At 39.2% G+C, this 24,030-nt stretch overlaps 1 protein-coding gene across 1 annotated transcript in view; it reads left to right on the top strand.

Moving 5' to 3' along the window:
• Positions 1–24,030, top strand: part of SPATA5 (spermatogenesis associated 5) — a 197,055-nt gene that overhangs the window by 58,884 nt on the left and 114,141 nt on the right.

Here is a 24,030-nt window from a genome sequence, read left to right as displayed (position 1 = left end):
GTTCATGTAGTGTAGCATCACTAATACTTTCATAAACTCTGCGACACGTGCCAGAAAACTTATTTGAAGGTATCAAAGCTGACATATTTGGAAGTACAGCACACATACAAATTTGGAAAAGTACAAAGATGGCAGAGTAATGGCCAGAGTTTGTTTTTATTCCTATGTCCTATCCTCAGAAAATACCGATGAAGGCACAACGTGTCAGAAAACCTCCAAACTATTAAAAGTGGGAAATTTGAGAGGCTTATCAGAGTGCTATTTGTACCACACCATGCAGCAGTTCAGTGAGTCTGTAATTGAGATGCCACGTTGGTATCTCCACGTTGGGGTTGGTTTTGTTTGCCTTTTCTTCATTTGTTTTTGTTTTTTGGCTGTGAGGTTTTTGGGTTTTTTTCGTGTAACATGAAAGTGACACTGTTTGTAAGAGAACATGAGAACATATGCTTGGGTGTTAAGATGAATCATGCCTCTAGAAGTGAAGTGAATTTAAGCAGTACCTGTAGCACTGGGTTAGGTCAACTGAATTCTTCATGTGGATTTAGAGGCAAACATAGCACCTTTGTCTAGAGAATTAATAGTAATTTTATTATTAAGGTTCTTGTACCTGTACAGTAAATTTTAACCCCTAAAACTTTTGTCTGCTTGTTGAAACACAATGTTTAGCTTCCTACTTGAATTACTTGAGAACAGCCTATGTGATGCTAACTTCTGCCTACTAAATCCTTCCAGCTCAATCTTTCCCTTTTGTATGAAGCGTCAGGCCATGCAGAGGAGCGGTGCAGCTGGGTTGCATATGGCTTGCCTCAGTTCCTCCAGGAGCACCCTCAGGAGCTATCAGAGCCTTAGGGACGTGTAGCTAGAGATACACTACTTCATGGTAGATGTAAAACACACAGCAAGGTACATTTCACAGTTGCTGTGTTATATGGCATAAATCTTTTCATATGTAATAAACTTCACTAGGGTAGCGATAACAGTTAAGGATGAGACATTTCGAAAGGACTTGATTTTTAAGGGCATGATTCTAGTTAATGTGGTGCTGTGAGCTACATAACGAGAGAAATGCCCAGTTAGGATACTTGCCCAGTAGCCATAAACACATTTAGGGTTTGGTTTGCAACTGGTCTTTTGCTTAGTCTTTCTCTCTGTGGATGCAAAATGCGCAGTATATATGAAGTGCTTTTGTGAACACTGTATTAAAATAGCATTGTAGAGACTGTTGTGCTTGTTGAGCACCCATGACTTCAGAAATGCCATAGGTAAGATTGCGTGTACAATCTTAATTCATTGTTCTTTGTGCATATGAATCATCGTGCAGTCCTTAACTCTGTTAATGAAAGTGGTATTCATTGTGCATGATTAATTAAATTGCACTAATTTAGAAAATTATTTTTACAATTCATTATGATCACCTTTAATTACCCTAATACCTACATTTCCTTATTTTTAAGAGCTCTGATTTACAGTGTTTGAAATGAGATTAATAATTACCAGTTTCTGGTGTGAGAGTCTGGAACCCATGGTGTACTGTCATGTTGATATCTTCATGGTTATCAGCTCTACGGGAGCCTCTAGATTTGTCGTGGAAAACTTGGTTGCTTGAAGTAAGTGGTAAATTGACAACAGTGTTCAACTACTTTGCTGTTCTTTGTGGAACATTTTGTCTTTTCTCTTTTTACAATATGAGAAAGACAGGGAGCTGTTGGAGAGGGTGCAGAGGAGGGCCACAAAGATGATCAGAGGGCTGGAGCATCTCCCCTACAAAGACAGGCTGAGGAAGCTGGGCTTGTTCAGCCTGGAGAAAAGAAGGGTATGGGGTGACCTCATTGCAGCCTTTAGGTACTGAAGTAAATGCTATATGCTCCTAAAGGGTGCTCCCTTTATATAAACAGGAGGGGAGTCAACTCGTTGAAGGGGTAGATAACTGCAGGACAAGGGGAAATGGTTTTAAGTTGAAGGAGGGAAAAGTTAGGTTGGCTATCAAGGGGAAGTTTTTTACTACGAGGGTGCTGAGGTGCTGGAACAGGCTGCGCAGAGAGGCTGTGGATGCTCCGTCCCTGGAGGTGTGCAAGGCCAGGTTGGATGGGGCCCTGGGCAGCCTGGTCTGGTATTAAATGGGGAGGTTGGTGGCCCTGCATGTGGCAGGGGGCTGGAGATTCATGATCCTTGAGGTCCTTTCCAACCTAAGCCGTTCTGTGGTTCTATTCTTTACCCAGTATCCTCTTGGTCTGCATTTTCTTTGTCTCCTGATTTCTTCATCTTTGGCAAACCTAATTCAGTGTCATCCTTGTTCTTAGTCTATTTGCTCTACTCATGTATTTTTTTTTTTTTTCCCTCTGTGCTTGGGTGCATTTTGCTTTTCACAAATTCTTTCTCCCAAGCTCAGTAAATTCATTTTCTCAGTCATCCAGATCTCCCCAACTTTTTGTCTTCACCTGCCTGCCCAGCCAGCATTTCCTGCTTCTCTTTGCCTTCTGGGATCCTGTATCTAGAATTTTTCTTAATGACTGTGGATTTTGCCGCAGAGTCCAGATTCCTGACTTCAGTGTGTTCATTCTCCGTATCTGGCTCTTGTTCCTTCCAGAATCTGTTGTGGTATCCTCTTTCATCTCCTCCTGCTTGACTAGACTCAGATTACTCCACTGAGAGGAGAGGTCGTTTTCCTGCTGTGACTTTGGTAGTCTGGATTCAGCAGGAACATGCAGACTCCTCAAAGCTCGGTAGTTTCAATCTTTGTATCTGTTAAATATCAAGAAAAATCACTGAGTTTTTCTAAGTAAGAAGTTTCAAATCCTAGCGTGGTCAGATCTCAAGACTTTCCTCCAAAGGTTAGGGTGAAGTCATTTTATTAGCTTTTTTAAATTGTAAACAAAGCAACATATTTTTCCTAGTCTCCTTCTCATGCAACAGCTGAAATGTTTTGACTGGAATGTTACAAAACAAATCAGTTGAAGGCAGACAGCCAGCTTGGAAAGTACAAGAAGGTCAAAGCTCAGAATAGAATAAACTACCAAATGCCTCATCTTATAGAAGTCACTCAGCATTTTACATTATAATAAGTGCAGATACTTATCTCCCTCCTAACAGAGTGAAGGATGTTTCAGTAAAAATGGAAGTCATGGTGAAACAGAAAGCTGAGGATTGTCTGTGCTGCTGGTTAGTGTGGATCATACCTCAGCACACCTTGCGACTGTGCTGGGAGAGAGAAGCGTGAGGGATCAGTGTATGGTTTCTTTGTTTGCTTGTATGTAGAAAGGAGGTGACCTTTTGAATTTTACTTTTAGAAAACCTCTGAACGTAAGAGCTTTGTAATGGGCAAGTTGGAATAGGATCAATCTTTCCATGTTGGTAAAAGACACCCAAGACGTATTGAATGCACCTCGTTAGTTGATATGCACTTGTTTCTCAGTAAGGATGAGTAAGCTTTTGCTTAAGGTTCTTTAGGAGTATTGGATGTAGTCATTGTCTGTTCAGTTTATTAATAGTGTTGTCTTTGTGAGATTTCTGTGGGCAGAATAAGACTTCATTGAAGAGTTCATACTAGTTGAGTATTCTTTTTTTTCTCGTTGAAAGAACTCCAACTTTACATTTTGTTTGTTCTAGCAGTGATAAAAGGTGGATACCTTGCACATCTGGTATATGTTCTGCTTATGCACTGGTAAAAATAGCATTCAAGTGCAGTGCAGGTATCAATAAAGAAAATGGACTTGTTCGAGAAAACCAGGTTCTTAGTTGTTTAAAAAAAGTCTTAACATCAAACTGAATGAAGGCAGTACTATAATCAAAACGGAAACAATCTGGGAGTTGTTGACTTATAATATATCATTTTTATAAGGTACGTGGAGGGATTGTTATGCATATATGCAGGAGTAGAAAGCCAGGGCTCTTTTCACATTACTGTCTCTTGTGATCAGTGCAGGCTTAGTGTATGACTTTGTAGGTCACCAGAATACCTCAGGATTACATGTTTAATAACAAAAGTTTATTTGAAGCTCTGTGTGGTTTGATGTGTATACAACTATAAAAACTTGCTCAGAATCACAACAAATTCTCAAATTTTTTGCATGATCTAGAAAAGCATGTAGGCTATAAGGTCTTTGAATCTGATTGAGAGCGAAACGTCTGAAAGTCAAATGAGTATTTTGATTCAGCGGTGCTGGGCAGTGGTAGACAGGCCTTCTCTCAGCAGTTCTAAAAATCTGAGGTGACTGCCTCTTTTGGGGCTTGTGTCTGTTACTGGTTCTTACTGAGCTGAAGAATTTAATTAAACAGGGTGTAGTTACCTTTTCCTTTGTTGTAAATGAAAGTACACTCCCTCCATGGCGAATTAAGCGTTGTGTTACAGGGAAGCATGTTTGTTCCAGATGTACAGAGAAGAGTTTAAAACAGCCCTCCTTTAATTGTGTTTCATACATGCTTTATAACAATATTCCAGTTGCTGTCTAGAACATCTTCCAAATTTTCTGTTGCCTGTCAGATGGTGAAGAAGATGTTTTTGGTAACTGTTCCTTTGTTCTGATGGTAACATAACGCTGACAGCTCCTGCTTTGTATTGTTTCTATCTTGCAAACCTAAAAATGAACTTCTTCACTTTTTCTAGCCACTACTTCAAACAGGATGCGTATTCAATTTTCCCATTAATATCCTCAGTCTAAGTTATAATTCCAGCATACATATTATATTACTTAAAGAAAAATCTGTTATGAAATTAAATGCATATGTTAAATTTACACTGGTACTACTGTTATCTTTTCTCTGTAACCTCAGACCAACATCTGTAAGTTTGTGGAATAAGTCTTTTCCACTCCCCTACCCCTCCATTTCTGTTTTTCCCCCACATCTGCTTTGTTTTTTCCTGCAAAGGGAGTTCTGCTTTGGAAAGTATGTTTGGAAACTGGGCTGGCAGGATGATAGAAAAGGATGACAGAACTTGTATCAATGCCATTAGAGGGTGCCTTTTTTTTTTTTTTTTTTTTTTTTTTTTCCTCTGGTGAAAACAAAGAGCATTAATGAAGTATGAAGGTAAATAAACAGAGGTAAATAAACCTGTTGAAACATTGGACTATTTCATCAGGGGGTTGCAGCTTTATGTAAGTGTATGAATACACTTCTGTGTTGCTTGCCAGAGCATAACTTTCCAAAACCCTAATATGAGAAAGGAGGGCAACTTACGTAGCTTTCACTTCACAGATGGGAGAAGAGGTTAAAGTGAGACAAAACTGTAGGGCTCTCATTAATGTGTCATAGGTAAGTTTTGAAAAGAAAGAGTTCTTTGGATATTTTAGAACCTATACGTAAGCTCAGCTGATGGCAATTTTTCATAATTTTTCATGATTTCCCTTATGTACACCCTTCCACCTTGCTATGAAGCAATGTAATCTTGTTGAAAGAACTGACCTGCAAAAATGAGCGGGTAAACCAGGTGATCCTATGCAAAATGAGAAGAAGGGCAACTATTCCTTAAACCAAATATGTTTTATGACTTTCTATCCCTCTCTGAATTTTTTCCCAGTCTACTATATCCTTTTTGAGAGAAAAGAATTGGGATTGCACACAGTATTCAAGGTGCTGGTGAAACATGGATTTGCATGCGTGCATAATGGTGCTTTCTGTTTTGTTCTTTACACTGTTATTAGCAGTTTGCAATTTTGAACACTTAATTTGCTTGTTTGACTGCTGCCAAGCACAGAGCTCAAGTTTTCATGACTGTCTATTAAAATTAGAAAGTCTGCCTCTTAAATGGTAATTGTTCATCTCAGAACTCATGCTTTTATATATGAATGAACAACTGAGTTTCCCATGTTCATAATTTTGCGTTTGCTTTCACTGAATATTGCCTATGTGCTAAGGCTCCTGAAATCCTCACAGAGTTCTTTACCCTCAGTGTTCATCCTCGTGTAGCCACACTGCTGGAAGTCATGGCTCCTATATTACGTCATTTCTTTGGTACTAAGCATCATAAACAAAATGTAAATTTTATACGGGAGAAATAGATGAGATTAAGGGCTCTGTAGTGTGTCACAATAGAGAGGTAACATAGGAAAGGCTTCTACCCTGACGCTGCATGCTGCTACCTGAGGGCAGATCCTGACAAGCACAGTTAGACTTGCTGAAAACAGAAGAATGAGAGATAAAGCATCCCACAATACCATGAACTTAGAGAATTTGAATTCATTTGCCCTGTTTCACATGGATTCTGAGAAGGAAGAGAAGAACAATAAGCATTGCAACGTGTTTGCTTTTTACTCTGCCTTATTGTCAGAAATTATTGTGTAAGCCACAGGTTCTGATGTTGATATCTCAGGAATTAAGTCCTGTCACTGGAAAAAGCAACAAAAAAAAAAAAGGCAAAAAAACCAACCTCATGGATTGTCTTCTAGCAAGCTGAGGAATCTCTTGTATTGTACTAAGCATGCCTTTCTGTTGGAACTATTGTACAATAGTTACCATTTATTCAAAATAAGCATGCTGTTTCAAGTAGAAGCAAAGCAAAACAAAAACCAACTTTTTTAAAAAAAGAAAGAGGAAAAAAACATTCTAGAAGAAGACTGTCTTCATACTGCAGTGTATCTTGTCACTGCATAGAGAGCATGAGCATGCCTGTCTTTTCATAAAAATGGCAGTAGTGAAACAGGCAGACACTGGGGACAATTAGTTGGTATGAAAAAAAAAGCATGCAGAAAAATGCTGAATGCCAACCCAGTTTGAGGGGACTGATAATGGCACGGAAAATGAAGGTTAGCACAGGGTTAGGCCTTGTAGATAGAGAGCGTGTATTTAAGATTGCAAGTAGCGTAACTCTGCTCCAGAAGTTTGTTTTTCTTAGCTGTGACTATTTTCTGCAGAAGTCACCGAGCGAGAAGGGGCAGTGTTAGCCAGTTTGCAAGGCAAGTCTTATTCCATTACTTAACAGGGAGGCACGTGAGATATGTAATCAAGAACACACGCCAGGGTGTGTGTGTTCATCAGTCAACATGTGAGGTGTGTGTAATTGGCAAACACGCACCTTGGAGCATGTTACTACACTTATAAAATGGCCATTTATTTTAGTTTTTATTAAGAAATGTAAGTATTCTGTGCAAACTTAAAAAAAAATTCTCCTGATTTTTTTTTTTTTCTAAATGAAACCCCGTTTTTTCATACATTTCATTTTGAACTATGTTCAGTACCTGTTTTAGTGTTTAAGTACCATTTTGATCTGATATTCTGTGTTGTCTTCATGCACTAATGATGCCAGTAGAGTGTAGGTGTGAGGAAATGTAACTGGCTTTGTCCTAGATTTCCTCATTGGTTCTTTTTTTGTTGTGATGTTGAGCTTCCCTGCTTTGACTTAAAAGCAATGTAGTCCCCAGGGAAGCTAGAGTACAGACCTTAAATTTTGTCTTCACTGGATGTTGCTCTTAACAGCCTGGGTTCCTGCAGCAGAAATTGAGAGAAGCAGTTGGTTTTATTTCTTTTAATGGAAAGTCTATCTTATCAGTACCAGCAAGTGCAAAATAACAGTTCTTTTGTTGTTTGGAAAATAACTATTGGAGTATTTTTGTCTTGTTCGTGTGCATTTTACTGTCAGAATGTAAACTTCGCACAGCAACAGTGAGATATTTTGTGATACTGCTTCAACTGCCTATTCTCCAGAGGAAAAAAAAAAAAAAAAAAAAAATGGAACAGTGCAAGGAGTGAGATGTGAAGTGGAAACAGATTGTGCACCTTGCTGCAATCATGGCTTGTATAGTAGCTGTAGAAGAACTGCACCTTCTTATTGAAGACCTCTGTATTGTTTGTGTGTCGGAATGCAGAAGTGACCACCATAGTGGTGAGAACAAGGTGGCATAGCTGTAACTGCTGTGGAGACTGTAACTGAGGCATTAGGTGCTGTTGTGTCACTGCTTCTTAAGAAAATTGCTGGTTAACATTCACAGGAGACAAAATCCTTCCCTCCTCTGTGACTGTGCAATCCTTTTGCATCCAAGGAGTTTTCAGTTATGACTGAAGTCTTGTTTCCAGGCATACTTTTAAGGAGTTGCTTTTCTTTCCAGAGGACTGAGCATGAAAAGGAAACTGAAGCACTGAAGGTCCTACATTGTGTGCACGATTTGTACTAGATCATTTGCAAGCTTTGTAAAGAAATGGGGATCTGTTCTGTCTTTGTTTTGAACATGAAAACAAAATACATTTCACATAAGATGCCTTTTCACAAATAAAGAAATTGTTTAAGCACACACTTTTCCACAACAAAGTTGTATTTTAATGTGATCTGCCAGCAATGTTGTGACATAACACAAACAATGTAAGTTCTGAAAGAAGGCAAGATATAAGTTGGACCATTAACCTTCTGAGACACTGAATACATTTTAAATGAAATTGTTTTAATTAGTACTGTTCTAAGAGAATAGAAATTGTGGTTTCATTGAGAATTACCAGAATTTGTGTACCTGGCGTGCCACCTGAACTTTCTGGGCTTGTACAAAAATCTAAACTCATTATTCAAATGTCAGCCTGTTTTTGTGGTGAGATTTCCATGAATTTACTTTTTATTCAGGTGGATCTGATTCTCATAAAAATACTGATACAAAAGATCTTAACTTGTAACTTGATTTGTTGGAGCTCCTTCAGTCCCTGCTCCAACCTTTGTAGCTGTTTTCCCATAGGACAAAGAGTGCATCTTTTTTTTTTCCCAACACTGGAATCATTTACGTTTTGCTCTAAGGCTAAGGAAATATATGCATGTTTACAGAATTGGAGCTTCGGGAACTAGAAAAGGTGACTAGAGTTGGTAATAGATCAGGCAAGAATATACCATGAATACAAATTGGACTGAAAGACCCATTGTTTTGGCAGTTCTGAGCCCGCTCAGCTTTAAGGTTGTCCACTTGAATAAATATATTCACTTGATTTTTCCACTTACAGACGCTTCTATATGCTAAAGCTCCATGACCAGAAAAATTATTCCTGTACAGGACAGGAATATAAATCTTTTACTGCTTCAGTTTCTGCTTTGAGCTGTAGTAACATGAGTGTAATGGTGGGTTGTAATGATAAAAAACATTTTTGGAGCTGGTTTTGATCGTTTCCTCATCTTCATTCATGCTGATCATTTCAGGATCAGCAATTCGCTGAGCCCTTTAGGAAGTGTAAGCTTCTTTTTGAAGGAACGAATCAGCGAAATGCCCAGGTCTTGAAAGTAAATTTCTATTCTGTGTGTGAGAGATTTTTTTTTTTTTTTTTTGTGAGAATACAGTGAAACAAAGATCTTATATAAATACCAAAGATTTTTGTGTTAAATTGGATTGTTGTGATTTTCTCTCTTGTAGAGGGCTGTGAAGATGGCCTATTACTATTTTATACTTTCCCTACTTTTTTTAATAGTTGCTTCAGTTATGTTCTCCTTTTCTGTAAGGAGCAGCTGTTGTACCTGATCCTCTATTTCTTGTAATGAACCTGTGTGAATTGATTTTGTTGAAGTAGGCATCTTATTCACACACTCAATTATTAAGCTTTTTGTTTGTTGGTGGTCTGAAAACTGTCTGAAGTGCTACAGATATCAGGACTGTTGGTTGATTTTGATTTTGTTTAAACATAAATATGCGCTGTCTCTAATTCTCCAGTTTCTTTGTTACCAGGAACTGAAAGAAGAGACATGAAGATTTTGAAAGCTTTGTATGTGTCTTTTGGAACAGCTCCCCTGGTTTGCAAAACAGGGGATCAGCAGATGGCAGTCAAAGCAAAGTTCCATCTGTTAGCTTTCAAAGCTCTGTGCACATGAGAGACTGTGCGACCAAGCTGTGTCAGAACTGATGTTCTTACACATTTGGAAATAGATTCAGGTTTGCCAAACCTTTGGAGAAGAGGAGCTTTGATTTTTGCCCACTGGCATGAGAATGCATTTTGGGTTTCCAATCTTTGTGTTTAGGAAGTGCTTGAACTTTTATTTATTTATTTTGACTGCGTCTCTGGCTGTTTTGCAAAGAATGTGCTGGTGATTGCGTCGTCTCAGTTGTATTCTCTCACTCTGTTCAAGAGTATTTTCTTATTCCACACATGTGAGAAGAGAGCTTTTATGCCTGGAGAGTCTGTCTCACCATGGGATATGTTTTGGGTTCAGCGCTTAATGCTTACAGACAAAAATATTTGTATTCATTTTTAACCTCTACTTTAATCATGATGTTCTGGAGGATACCAGCTATGTTGCTGAAGAATTTTCACATTGTATGGTATTTTTATTAGCATCCTGCTATAAATAGTTGTGACCCTTGTACACCAGTACAGCTGTATTTGAATAGTTGATGGAGTTGTTTCCTAAAGTTGTACCTCCCATATGGCATAGTTGTTACAAGGATTAGTTAGTGAAAGCATGATAGCAGAAGGAAGTTGCAGAGTGCAGATTATCATTAAGCATTTATGGCACCTTTACTTTACTGTATTTTCATGCCTTTTTTCCCTCCTCACAATATGTCATCAAACTTCTACTCTCACTTTTTCTCACTTAGAAAACTAATTGTCATCTTGGATTGTAAATTCTGGCCTCCGTTGTGTTCTCCTACAAGAATGGGAGGAGAAAAAAAAAGTCAACAATATAAAAAATGTTGTGGGAAAGATGGTCAAAGGTTTTCTTGTGAGTCAGTATTTTCAATTCACACTTCACGTCTCCCTTTCCCCTAAAGGGGTTAACTCTACTCATTAATTGAAGAACACAGTTTATATACTAAGCATTATTTAACATACACTGGTGGTATTATTGTACTTCCTGTTTTGTGTTCACAGTAATAGGTTTCTGAAGAGTTGCCTTTGTATAAATACCTCGCTGACATGTTAGGCAAGTATGTTCTTGTCTTGGAGTAAGCACAAAAGAGTAATGTGTTGGAACACTGCTAAAGAAGGAAATCTCTTTGCGTTTCATAAATGATACCCCTAAAGCCTTTTAAGAATATATGTTTTTAAATGACAGCTGTGCATTTGTTTTGTTTCCTTACTTTTCATTATTGTGGCTTAAATTGGCTCTAATAAGCCATAAAGGGAAAATCGCAGCTTCAGCGTGGAAACTTCTCTGTTTGACACTGTAATAGAGTCATATGGAGAAGAAAATCTGCAGAATGAAGCTGTGTTAGGAGAAATTGAAAGCTTCAGCATGAACTTGTGCCATTAACATGATTACTAATTTCCTTTTTAATCTATTATTGCAGTTTAAAATCACCTGCAAAAAATAAGGAGGTTAGGGGATTTTCACTGAACTTTGTCCCTTGATTTTTTTCTGTGGTGGCTGTGGAATGATGGCCAAGACTGATAATGTGTAATGGAGATCAAGTCAAAAGTAATTAAATTTCATAATCAAGTGCCACTTTCTGGTGCTTACTAACTGACTGGTTATTTCTGAGATTTATTTTGTCTCTCTAAAGAATAGAAAGGTTATAGAGGAAAGCAACAGAGACTCTTTTTAAAATTAACTTTGAAACTAATTAGAAATATTTTACCTTGATTGAAGGTCCTCTTATAATAGTTTCTCTTTATTATTTGTTTGTTTGGAATGTGCAAAACTTGCATTGTTACAGAAATGTCTAAAAAAGTGATTTTGCAAATAACTCCTTCTGCCATGCAGACCTCTGGGTATTACACACATCATTTGCACCATCTGAACACACCTGGCCATTAGCATTTAATCTTCATGCATCATCCCATCTAAGCTCATCTAAACAGACTCTCTAACAGGAAATCTCTGTTGTGTGGTAATGACAAAAGATGCAAGGAATTGAGGTGAGTGAAGGAAAAAGAGCAAATGGGAAAAAAATCTTTTTTCTTCCCTTTTCAGTAAAAAGGTGGTGTAGCCATCATGGCTGTGTTTTGAAGTACTGCACTTCAGTCTACAGAAAAGAAAGAATAGAGCGCATCCAAATGCTGGTGACAGGAGGAAGCAAAGAAGCAAAAAAGTGGCAAATAAAGGCAGAAAATAAATTATGTAAGAATTAGTAGAACTATTGTTGTCTGACATGATGCTGTTTAGACTGTCCATATCACTGATTCTGTTCTCTGTACCCTTTAAATTAGCTGTTAACATATAACATAGGCATACAGCTGCCCTCCAGAACATGTGAAGTAGTTGCCTGCATTCCAAAATGCATCCAAAAAGGAAACCAGGAGTCAGGAGGGTAGATTTTTCTTCTCCAAATTTAACTTGCTAAGTCCAACTTTACGTAGTTGCCAGCCAGTTAAAACCTCTGATGAAAATGCTGTGAAAAACAGTCTCATCTTTGTGCTCAGTTTCACTGCAGTTTTTATCTGGTCTGTGGATGACACCCCAAAGATGCTGCAGGTTTAATCCTGAAATAGTCTTTGTTGTATTTTATGGAGGAAAAAGAAAGTGAGGAATTTCCTTTTAAGATACCCTTGTTTCCGACTTTCTCTTCAATGGTATGCTTCCCAAAGAAGTGTCAGCTGACAAAAGGCTAACAGTAATGATGTTGTATGTGAAAAGAAATTCAACCTAATGTCACACTTTTGTGCAACTCATTGTAAATTACACACCAGCTTGAATTAACAGAAGTTTAAGTAACTTAAAAAGAAATGTTTTCAATGCATTAAGTTTGATCCATCTGTCTGAAATCCTGCTTGAGTCTTCTCTGTTCCCAAGGTCTGCGCAGTTGTAAGTGTACTGGAGCAGTTGGATGGGTTCAGTGCCACTGTGTGGCTGCAGTTGAGGTTGTCCCCAAGCTCCATTTTGCTAGCTACTCTGGCAAAGGAGAAAAGGAGAGATCTTCTGTTGATGTAGTTGTGCCTTTTACCTGAATGGAACAGGACAAGCCAAAAAAGCCCCCTTATGTGAATGTTTGTGCATGAGTAAAGCAGGCAAGAAACCCGGAAGAATCCGTTCACTCTCTTTGACAGCTGCAGTACCAAAGGCTGTAGATAACACAAGGGAAATAACGTCAGGTGTTAGCCACTCTAACTGCAATATTCTGTGCTTGCACCTCTTTGTTATGGACTGACCTGGTTCTTGACAGTCCTGTAGCTGAACATGAGAGCAAAAGACATTTTTTCTAAAGAAGGGAAGGGAATAATTTATCAAGATTAAATCAAGTGTTGAAAAACTGCAGGCTCTTCGTCTTTAGAGCGTTGGTGATAATCCAGACAGGAGAACTGCTTCCCCTAGGAGGATTCCCCTAGATTCAGCTGTGGAAAATGTATTTGTTTAGCAAATTTAATGGGCTTATCAGAAAAGTCTCCAAACATCCTCTCTGTGTTTTGGATGTTCTGGACAGTGTGCTGCTTTCTGTGTGCGGATTGCAGTCTCATTTTCCATGATGGCTTTCATCTGTGGAGCACAAAGCTGGACGTTGGGCTTGGGGTGAGGAAAGAGGTGAGGATATACAAGCACCCCCACTATTCTCTGTGGTAAAGATAAGGGCAAAGTATCTAACAAACAAGTAAATAAAATCATGCGGGCTGTTCTCTTGAGCGACTGTTAATTCTTTGCATTCTGGAGTCAGTGTGGAACTGTATGTCGGATAGAAGGCAAGCAGTGAGCGCTTGCCTTATTTGCAGATGACATGATTGAGATGTTGCTTGCGGTCATATTAGATATTTGTGGAGAAGCAGGAGTCTAATTGTAACTGTAGCAGAGGTCTTAAATGGCATCCATTTAGTTCCACAGATTTTCAGAGAGGTCTGGGTTTGGTTGTGATGCTGGTAACCGCTGGACCACATTGCTCCTTAGGGGCCAGAGAAAGAAGCCAAGTCTTGAAAGAAACCATTTCTCTGCTGCTTTGCAAATAGTACAGTCTGCAGGCTATGTAACTGTGGTGGAACTTTCAAATGGCTGGTCCGCATACAGAATAATATCCTGCCACCACAAATTGTTCTCTTCATCCAGATGCAAAGTGTCTGGTCTGTGAATTGGCTACTTAGCTTAGCACGTGCAGGAGGCTGCTGGGAGCCATAGGCAGTGATTGGGTTTGGATTAGGTACCATGTAAAATGCTGAAGGAAACACCCGTCCCTGCCCACTATAAGAGGTAAGGACCCTGTGTTCTCCTTCTATCAGCAGTGTGCCACGTGACAGACTTTCTGGTTTTCCTCTCAGATTAGGTGTCTTTTAAGTCTCAAAAATACATAGAGAAAATCTGTTAAAAGCCATTTTAAGGCAGTAAAGCTAAATTCTGGGAGTTTACCAGAACTACATAGGCAGCTGCAGCTTTATTTTGTTCCCCTCTGTGTGTATGTTATAGGGTCCCATCTGAGATTTCACGAGCACAATGTATTTGTTTGAGGGATTACTTATGGATGGCTCAATGCCAGTAAAAATATCTGCTCAGAGTGTAGCAACAATCAAAAAACAAACACAGTGCTGAGATATAAGCTGAGCAGCATAGAGATGATATAAAAATAGGTCAGTGCTATGCAGCAATGTGGTTGAGACTGATACGGTGTTGTGGAGGAGGCTGAGATCGGCAGGCTTGGTTGTTTGGGAAGTGCAGCTGCTTTCCGATGAAGGAACATGTCTTTTATCACTATGATTTTCATCTTAGCTGGATATGGAAAAGAAATATAAGAGACAAATTGCTCACAGCAGTCACTGCCATTGTGTGTCACTGAGGTGAGCATCTTAGCCAGATTATAGAATGGATTTCCTACTTATCCAGGTAATAAAACTATCCAGATTTTAGGAGTAATTAAATATAAATGTATGTTGTCACATGTATATTTTAAAATGAATCCCAGTCTTCATAGTAGCTGATATTATTTGCTCTCTGCTTTCTGGAGCTTGGAGGATCCTCACAAAAAGAAGACCAAAAGCTTTGTTACACAAACAGCAGCAGAGTTGGTCAGCTGAATTGTGGCATCTGTTCCTTGGCAAAGCACGTCCTGCATTGTGGACCATGGTAGATATGTGGTGACTTGTCTTGAATCATGGAATCATTAAGGTTGGAAAAGACCTCTAAGATCATCCAGTCCAACCACCAACCCATCCCTCTCATGTCCTCTAACCATGTCCCTCAGTTCCAATTCTCCACATTTCTGAGCACCCCAAGAGATGGTGACCCCACCACTTTCCTGGGCAGCCTATTCCAGTACCTCACCACTCTTTTGGAGAAGAAATTTTTCCTAATACTCAACCTGAACCTCCCCTGGTGCAACTTTAGACCATTCCTTCTTATCATGAACTGTTTCACGTTTGAGTTGCATCAACCTGATAGTGAAAACATGCATTTCAGCCACCATTGCAGGCAAAAAGTGTAAAAGCAATACAATTTCTTATCATCAAATAAGTCATAGCATTTCCAAGTCTCTAAGTACATCCTCAGGTTGAAGGATGAAGGTACACAGATGATGTTTAACTGATGTCAGCCTCTTTCAAATACACATGTGAAGTGATATCTTAAAATAAAAGACAGGTAGTGCTTTTGTGAGATAATGACTGCTAATTTTCTGTTTAGAACAGTTTCTTGCTGTATACGGTACTCTGAGACAGTATGTTGTTATGAGATTTCCTTTTATTTTGTTTTTATTTTTGCTTTTACCATGTTGGCTGCAGAACTGTTGACAAATCCTTCATGATAAGCTGTAGCAAAAGCCACACATGATTAACCAATATGCTGAATAATATATTTCACTTTTGTAAGTTAGGAATCCCATGTGTGCTGCCAATTAAGAAAAGCTTTCTTTTGCACTGCTTCCACTCAGAGAAGTAGATACAAGCTTATTATTACATTTTCCACCCCTTAGCTTTTTTTTTTTTTTTTAATGCATTGTCCAACTATTAGTATGAAAGTAAACAATTGTTTATTGATTTGTTAGTTCTCTAAATTGAAAAAAGAACTTGAGGTAAATTTAATTTCTGCTGTTTTGGTTTGTCATCCTTCCTCTTTCTCTCCTTTTCCTTTGCTTTGAAATATTGAAGATTGATTGGACAATCTTCTCCTGTTTACTGCGTTAGCTGATTTGGGGCTCTTCTCCTGCAGTACCAAGTTCATGATTTATGGACAGTACAAAAAACCTGCTTCTATACAGGAGGAATAGACAAACTGAAAAGCTGTGCAGAACTATTTCCATCTTCATCCTGTGTCCAGCAGGTGAATGTTAATACGTGTTTCTTTGAGATGCAGGAATCTCATGTACAGCTTCGGTTTATACAAGCCCAGGTCTGGTGGCTTTTTAAACTATTGGAAATGATGCAATAAGGAGCAGTGCTCCAGACCTGTGAGATCACAGCCATGACGTTTTAATATCCTGGTGCAAGTGGGATGGTTTCATACGTGGTAGAGGACCAGTACCTTTTGTAAACTAAAAATAATGATGATAGTGAATGTTAGTTAATTGAAACTGACCCCTTCCATTCAGCTTTGTAAGTGGACAGTCATATAGCAAGTCATGCAGCACCTATGATTTTTTTCTAAGAATTAGAGTAAAATATTTTCTTCTTAGTAATGTTTTCAATATAATATATAATATGCACATATAGAAAACCTGGTAATTTGCATGATGGTTTCACTGGCATAAATCTGACATGGCAACATTACTTAAACTGCATGTAAGGATGTTCCTTAAACGTGTGTTGACAGTACTTAAAACATACCACACACAAGACAAAACACATAGTGCCGTTTTCTTGTATCTGTACCATTTAATTTTTTGACCTTGCTGAAGTAGAATATATTGGCTTTATTTATTTATTTATTTGCTTTTTGTTAGTGGCTTATTTGGGACATGAGACCAGATTCTGGAGAAGGGCAGCTGCCAGAGGGTGAGCAAGGCAGAGGGTGCAAGACCAAGGTGACCCATCCCTTCCTCCCTTCCTCTTGAAGTCTGCTGATGAGCTTTTGGAAGGCTTGCACGCATGTAGCAGTAACAACATATGTAGATAGTGATTTAGTTCTTGTTACCCCCATTTTCATAATGCAGTTTTTCATGTTTTAGTAGGTACCTGTGAATTTTTATTTTGGTTTGGTTACCCTTTATCTCAGCTATTTCCTTTTAGCCTGTCAAGGAAGAGGAAGAAAAGAGGCTACAAATGTGTAGGGACAGCCTTGAGCCTGTGAGCAGATTACCTCCGGGATATACAGCTGAAATGTTTGAAACGCCTTTGAGTTTGGCAGCTTTCCGTTTGCTTTCCCTTTTCCTTCCTTTTTGCAGTCCTCCAGTAATAGCTCCCTTGTTCCAAAGAACAAAACCAGCACTTAGTGGTCATTCAGAAAGATTCATTAAAAACAGGAATGGAGTAATTGTAAACAGGCACCCCTCCTGTCATCCCCCCTTCCATTCTAGCCCAGGGCACAGCAGTCTTATGTTGTCTGGCTCCATACAATTTTGGGGGAGAAAAAAAGGAACAATAGCCTTTGGAGGTTAAAATAATCTTTCCTTGTTCAGCTGTTACAGCACTTTCTTAGAAAACTGAAGACCCCAATTTTAATTTTCTGGAACATGCACTTTAACTGTTACAATTTCCTTTGTAGCAAAATCATAGCACAACTCTTTTATAGTAAAATAGAAGTAGTAATCGTGCTAAGATTTTATTACAAAAGGTAAGAAGGATTGGGAACAGTGATGGGAAAGCTAATTACAACAGTTTTCTTATAGGCTAGGGATAATGGGTGCCTCATAAAGCTATGATTCATTCACAGCTTGTCATTTTTACAAGTGATATTCAATAATAGTTGCAGCTTTGTTAACCTTAGCGTTTACCAAGAATTACTGGCTGTGGTGTGCATCATGAGGAGTAGCAGCAAGCAGTGCTACAAAACACACCGTGTTGCTGCAAGGTTTCCCTGTGACAGGGGAGGGAAGGGGCTGAAGGATCCTGTAGCTCTCACCCGTGCCTAGGCTGAGCACACATTCCTCTTTCATTTATTACCTGCCCTTTGTAATGGAGGGGCTGCTTTCTTGTCAGTAGCCCAGCCAGGGCTCAGCTCTGGCTGACCAAGAAATGCCTCTCCCTCCTGTGAAAGCACAGGAGATAAACAGGCACAGAGATATTTTAATACTTGCACGTGCCCTGCAGGGAGGCCGATCTTATTACTCGTCAGCACTGAATAGAGGGTAGATTAAATAATTACAGCTTTTGTGAGAGGCACATGGGTTGTCAGTGCTTCTTGTGCAAATTGTTCCATGGTCTCTCCCAGTTTTTCAGGTGGAAAACTATGGTGTAAAAGCAGCGTAAGGAAGTGTCTGAGCTGACACTGGGCTGTGCTAAGCTTTTCTGATCTGAATGAGCTGGACCATGGAGCAGCACAGTTAACAGTAATGTTGCTGTTCACGTGGCATTGTGGAGAAACAGGTTTTGATTGAATCTGAAGGTTGCATTAATCAAACTGTGTGACTGGTACCTGAATTAACTTGTTCTGAATTACCCTGGGTTTCTCTTCATGAGCCAGTGTTTTGCTCGGGGAATGTCAGGGGAGCCACAGCAAAAGGATTTTGCTGAAAGGCTCAGGTGCAAAAGCTGCTGAGTTCCAATTACTGAAGTGGTGTTGCTGTCACAGCTGGCAGTGTAGCCACTTAAAAACAAATACCACTAGAAACAGCCTAAATCCATCTGATTTGCTCACTGCTGTTATTCGAGTGATGGGAAGGAAATTAAATGGTTAGCATTGCTGATGAAACTTTTCCTTTAGCTAGAGATGTACTCCATTTACTCAAAAGCTTCTCAGAGTGTGATGGGTTGTTTTTGGTAACACAGAGGAGGCCAGAGCAGGACTGCATAGGGAGGAGGCACAGCAGGTACAGCTTCTCTGCATGTAACAGATGCAAAGAGACAGGTTTTGTGTGCATGCTGTCGGATTGATAGGATGTGGCATGGCTTCTTTCACCTCCAGCTTAACCTCGTAGCAGAAGACAATATGAGTGGTCCCATAAGTGATGGGTGTGTAATGGGAAGTCGTGCGTGGCTGGTGAGTCAAAGCTCCACACCTGTTCCGTGTCACAACAGCTTCCCTCGCGCATGGGGGAGCGGGCAGGGGAGGCAGTGCCCTACTTTCTTGCAGGATTGCCAGAGGCGTAATCGCTTTGAGTCAGTAAAAGCTCTTAAGCACTGGCATTAAATAAATAAGCTTGCATTTTATAGCTTCACTCCTTTTGTGCTTGAGAAATAGATCTGCAACTACTGCTTTCTTATGGCACGGCTTAAGTATCAGTTTTAGTTGGATAACTAGATCCTGAGGCCTTCCTTCATTTGGAGAATCAGAAGAGTTCTGTGCTGACAGCAAAGCTTTGACATAACTCTTCAGGTAGTCCTCGTGAGCTTCCTGTAACTATGTGAATGCCTGCAAAGACAATTATTTTGAAGGCTTCTGAAATCATATTATCATAATTACTTATGATCCTTCATAATTACTTTTTTTCTTCTATTGCCTTCTTTTCACTCAGGATGCAGAAGGTTCTCAGGAGAGAACCCTTTCCCCTTTGTATTTTTTGTTTTTTTTTCTTTTCACTAATGTGGGATAAGTTAGTGTCATTAGGAAACTGAACTACTATGCTTCAAGGAATGGATGTCTGAGTTGTTGGCTTATAAAAGAATATATAAATCTCAAACTTGACTTTCAGTGATATTTGATTTTTCCCACCTTTAGTTCTGGAAGTGACTTGATTTGCAGGCACCAGGGCAGTGTTATAAATTGGACTGAAACGATATCAGAACTTGGAACTCACACTCATACACAACTGCATTTTTGTGTGTCTTTTTAATTTTATTGATCTGAGTCTTCCATTAGTTTGTTCCTCATTAAGCAGTTTGTTTCACTGTATCTTCTGAGAGCAGTGTCAGAAACATTCATTGCAGCTGTTTGTTGGTGAGGATGGAGTTTCTTTCTGTATCTGTTCAAACTGCATGAAAAGTGAACTGGGAAAGTGCATCATCATCTCCTTAACAACAATAGTTTGGGTCAGTGTTGCACACTGTAAAGCTGTTATGCTTTTGTCATCAGTTTTATACAAGTGTGGCCAGGGCATGCTCACTTTAACTTGTGAAGACTTCGAAAGTGGTACCCAGGGGCTTTGTTTTATAATAATGCATACATTACATTTCTTTCTGTACTAAGATATTAAAGCTCAAACTACAATGCTATTATGTATCTGTATACCTCATACTCATCTTTCTCTTCCTTCTCCTATGTCTACTTTTTAATTGTTTTGCATCATTTCTGGTGACAAGGTAGGTGGCAAGAGTAAGCACATTGGAATTCAGTGATTAGTCCTATCTTGGGGCTGCAGGTACCATTTATGCAGAGGAACACACTATGTCTGGTTGGATACCAAGCTTCTACCAATTGCTGACCAATTTTAGTTACAAACTCTCAAAAAGTTAAGGCTTAAGTGGTCCTGGTTCTTTGTTACACCAGAATTAAGTCTTGATCATAGCACAGATAGGATGTTCGGAAAATCATCCTGTTCTGGTTTCTGGATGTGAAAGTCAAGGCAAATGGAATGTGGAGTACAAGCACTGGTAGGAAACACGATTAGTCCCAGAAAATCCAAAGCAGAAACTTCTACAGCCTGACCTCTTTTTGAGAGGTGTAAGAAATTTGAGAAATTTAACTTGTTTTGTAGTCTATCAGAATTTCTAACTGTGCTATTGAGAGAGGAAAATGTGTTTGAAAAAGAAGTATTTGCACATTATTGCTAAGACTTTGTGGTAGTCTGGTGTCATAAAGCACATGATTTCCTTGCCACAGGACATTGCCTATTCTTTCAAATGCAAAGGCATCTATGGTATAGGGACCTTGAAAAGCTTCAGAAGTGGGCCCATGTGACCCTCACGAGAGGTTCAACAAAGCCAAGGGCAAGGTGTTGCATTTGGATTGAGGCAATCCCAGATATGAGTACAGACTGGGAGAAGAGCTCAGCGAGAGCAGCCCTGCAGAGAAAGACCTGGGGGTCCTGCTGGACAAAAGCTGGATGTGAGCCAGCAGTGTGCCCTTGCAGCCAGAAAGGCTGACTGCATCCTGGCTGCATCAGCAGAAGAGTGGCAGCAGGGAGAGGGAGGGGACTGTCCAGTAAAAGGATGAGCATAGGTCATGGGCTCATGTAGAGAAGATAATACTAGATTTAAGAGGAAAAAAATAAAAAGCACACAGGCAATGTAAATTACACTGACACGGTTACTTTTGAAGTGGTAAGTGCTGTAGTACTACCAAAGTTGCTCTTCCTTGCCTTTGTTCTGTCATTACCTAAGAAAAGATTGTTGTTTGATAAACAATGAACAGCATTGGATGCCAGATGAAAGCATAGCCAGGAGATTAGATTACATTATCAAGGGAGAGAGGAAGGAGGATGCATTGAAAACAGTTCTGTTACAAGTCACCAGGTAATTATCAGCTCCATAATTATAAAGGGGTAGCTTCTCCTTTCTAATGTCTGTTTTAAATGTTAGTTGTAATTAAAAGCAGATCATTTGCAGTAGGAGGAGTGCTGAAGAAAGGAGAGTGCTTTGGTTTTTCTCCAGTTTGTTGCTGAAACAAAGAAAAGCTGCAGAAGTGAAATAAGTCCTCTAATGCGTGTGTGTTTGGAGAGCAAAGACAAAGAGAATCGTGGGAACTCAACATTATGCTTTCTCTTTCCACATGTGGCAGAGTCTTAGATGTTAATAAAAATACTAATTTTGTTTAATTAAAATATTCTCAGACCTTAAACTTCTGAAGCACGACCAGTCCAGAGTTCATCATCTACTCTTTGAAGGGCTGAGCTCTGCTTTGTATTTTCTTGTCACTGTGTGGAGATAACAGAAAGAGAGCTCTTCAGTGGATGGTCGTTTGTGGATTTGTACTGTAATGCTGGTTTGTGCCCTTTGTGAAGAGTCTGCCGTGTGGGGGATTTGAAAGAGAGAGACCTAGATGAGTGGTTTGCTGAAGTGAAAAGCTGCCTAGTTGATGCAATTGCAATCTAAAGCTCTTGTGATGTAGGAGGTGATAAGCTCCAAGTTATGGTCAGCTTCCTTTCTAATGCGGAATTGGCCTAGGACTCTGAATGTTATGTCTGAACTCTGAGTTAATAGCCCAGCTTTGCTCGTCAATCAGAGAGGCAGGAGATGGTGGATGGTTAAATATTTGCAGGTTTTCAACTGAAAAAGTGCTGGTCAAAATAAGATGTAGCCATTATTTATGAGAGAAATTTCAAGGGAAACCTGCTAAGCCCAGAGGCTGTTTGTCTAATTGTCTAACTCTTCACTGAAAGGAACGTGTATCTGTAATTTATATGTAAGATGTTCAGAATTCAGGTGTTTTAGTTGGTGGTGTTTTTTTTCTAGGAGTTACTTACTCTGTAGAAATTGCCTCATATTTCTGCCATAATTTTTTCATTTGGAGGAACTGCTTCTGTTATAAAGATTAAGCTTTTGTTTTATAAAGATTAAGACTATGAATCAACCATCCGGACAAAAATGAGGAAGAAAAAATATATCCACTCCTTTCCAAATCTCAAACTTTCACTGGTAATGATTATGGATGTGAAAACAACTTCTAAATCATATCCAATTCTCCTCCAAAATTTCTGTCTTTTAGCATAACAGTTTAGAAAACTCTGAAGTTTTCACAATTGCCAGGTTGTTGAAAATGTTATGGCCTTCAAATGGCAAGAATTTTTTATTTTTGATCATTTCTGCCCGTCTGTCTGCAGCTGTAAACATGGGGTAGCAATTCCTCCAGAGAGATGAGGCCCACTTCTTGCAGAAGCTTGCAACCTTGAAAGGGCTCAATAACACCTTTCCACAGGTCCTGGAAATCCAACAAGAGGAAAGGCTGCAGCCTGGAGCATACTTTAATGGGGACAGCATAGAGGTGTGGTAGCCAGAAAAACAAAACAAACTGAAACACAAACTAGTCAAATAGTTTTCAGAAATGTAAGAGAGACCTTCTGATGTGGGCTCAAGCCTGTCGTATGTCTTAAATCTCAGACTGTTACCCCAATTATGCTCAGTTGCAAAAGAGAACAGGCACTTGCCTTGGAAATGTAAGAGAAATATTGATAAATATGTTGCATTAGATAGATTGTTCTTACATTCCTAATGAACAATATAGTTAAAAGAGAACTGTTAGAATTCTTTTTTGGCAAGATTCTAAACCATGACTGAAATAGCTTTGCTTACAGTATGAAATTTTGCTTTTTCAAGAGTCTACAAGTGGTATTGAAACGGTAGATGTGGCTGGTGTTGCTCTGAGGTTAAAACACTGGGATATACAGCTTCTACGATAAGATTTCATGTGCTCTTTTTCTGTTCCTGATGACTCATGTATGAAAAGCCCTGACATAGTTTGAAGACCAGGGAGCAAATCGACTTGCTAGTGCCAGTGACTCCAGCTTTCAGGTAGGGTACAATAAGTTGCAAATTTATTGTGTGATCTGCTGTATTTAGCCTATTACTATTGAAAGAGCTTTGAAGAAATCCAATTTAGAGTACAAAATTCTCTTTGAATGGCTTAACAAATTACAGTACAAAATGGATTTTAACATTTACTATTTCTACATACTGTAGATCTGTCTGTGAGATTTAGCCTGCCTTGATTTAGCTACTGAAGGAACTGGGGTTGTTTAGTCTGGGGAAAAGGAGGCTGAGGGGAGACCTTATTGCTCTCTTCCAATATCTGAAAGGTGCTTACAATGAGAGCAGGGTTGGTTTCTTCTCACTGGTGACAGGATGAGGGGAAGTGGCCTCAAGTTGCACCAGGGTAAGGTTAGGTTGGATATCAGGAAAAACTTCTTTACAGAAAGGGTTGTTAAGCACTGGAATAGGCTCCCCAGGTAGGTGGTTGAGTCACCATCCTTGGATGTGTTCATAAACCATTTGGATGTGGTGCTCAGGGACATAATTTAGTGGAGGATTGTTAGTTATGGTAGTATGGTTAGCTTGTGGTTGGACTTGATGATCTTTAAGGTCTTTTTCCAACCTGAGCAATTCTATGGTTCTGTGATTCTAAGTAGCTCTTTGTAAGGTCCCAGCTAACTGAAATGTTTTTTCTCCTCACTAAACTTTTTTATTTATCTTGTTTTTTCTTTCCCTTTTCCCATTTCTTTCTTTCTTTCTTTCTTTCTTTCTTTCTTTCTTTCTTTCTTT

Source organism: Lagopus leucura, unplaced genomic scaffold, assembly GCF_019238085.1.
Source record: "Lagopus leucura isolate 7727_CA_CO unplaced genomic scaffold, USGS_WTPT01 Super-Scaffold_100004, whole genome shotgun sequence".
NCBI lineage: Eukaryota > Metazoa > Chordata > Aves > Galliformes > Phasianidae > Lagopus > Lagopus leucura.
This window is presented reverse-complemented; position numbering and strand designations above follow the sequence as displayed.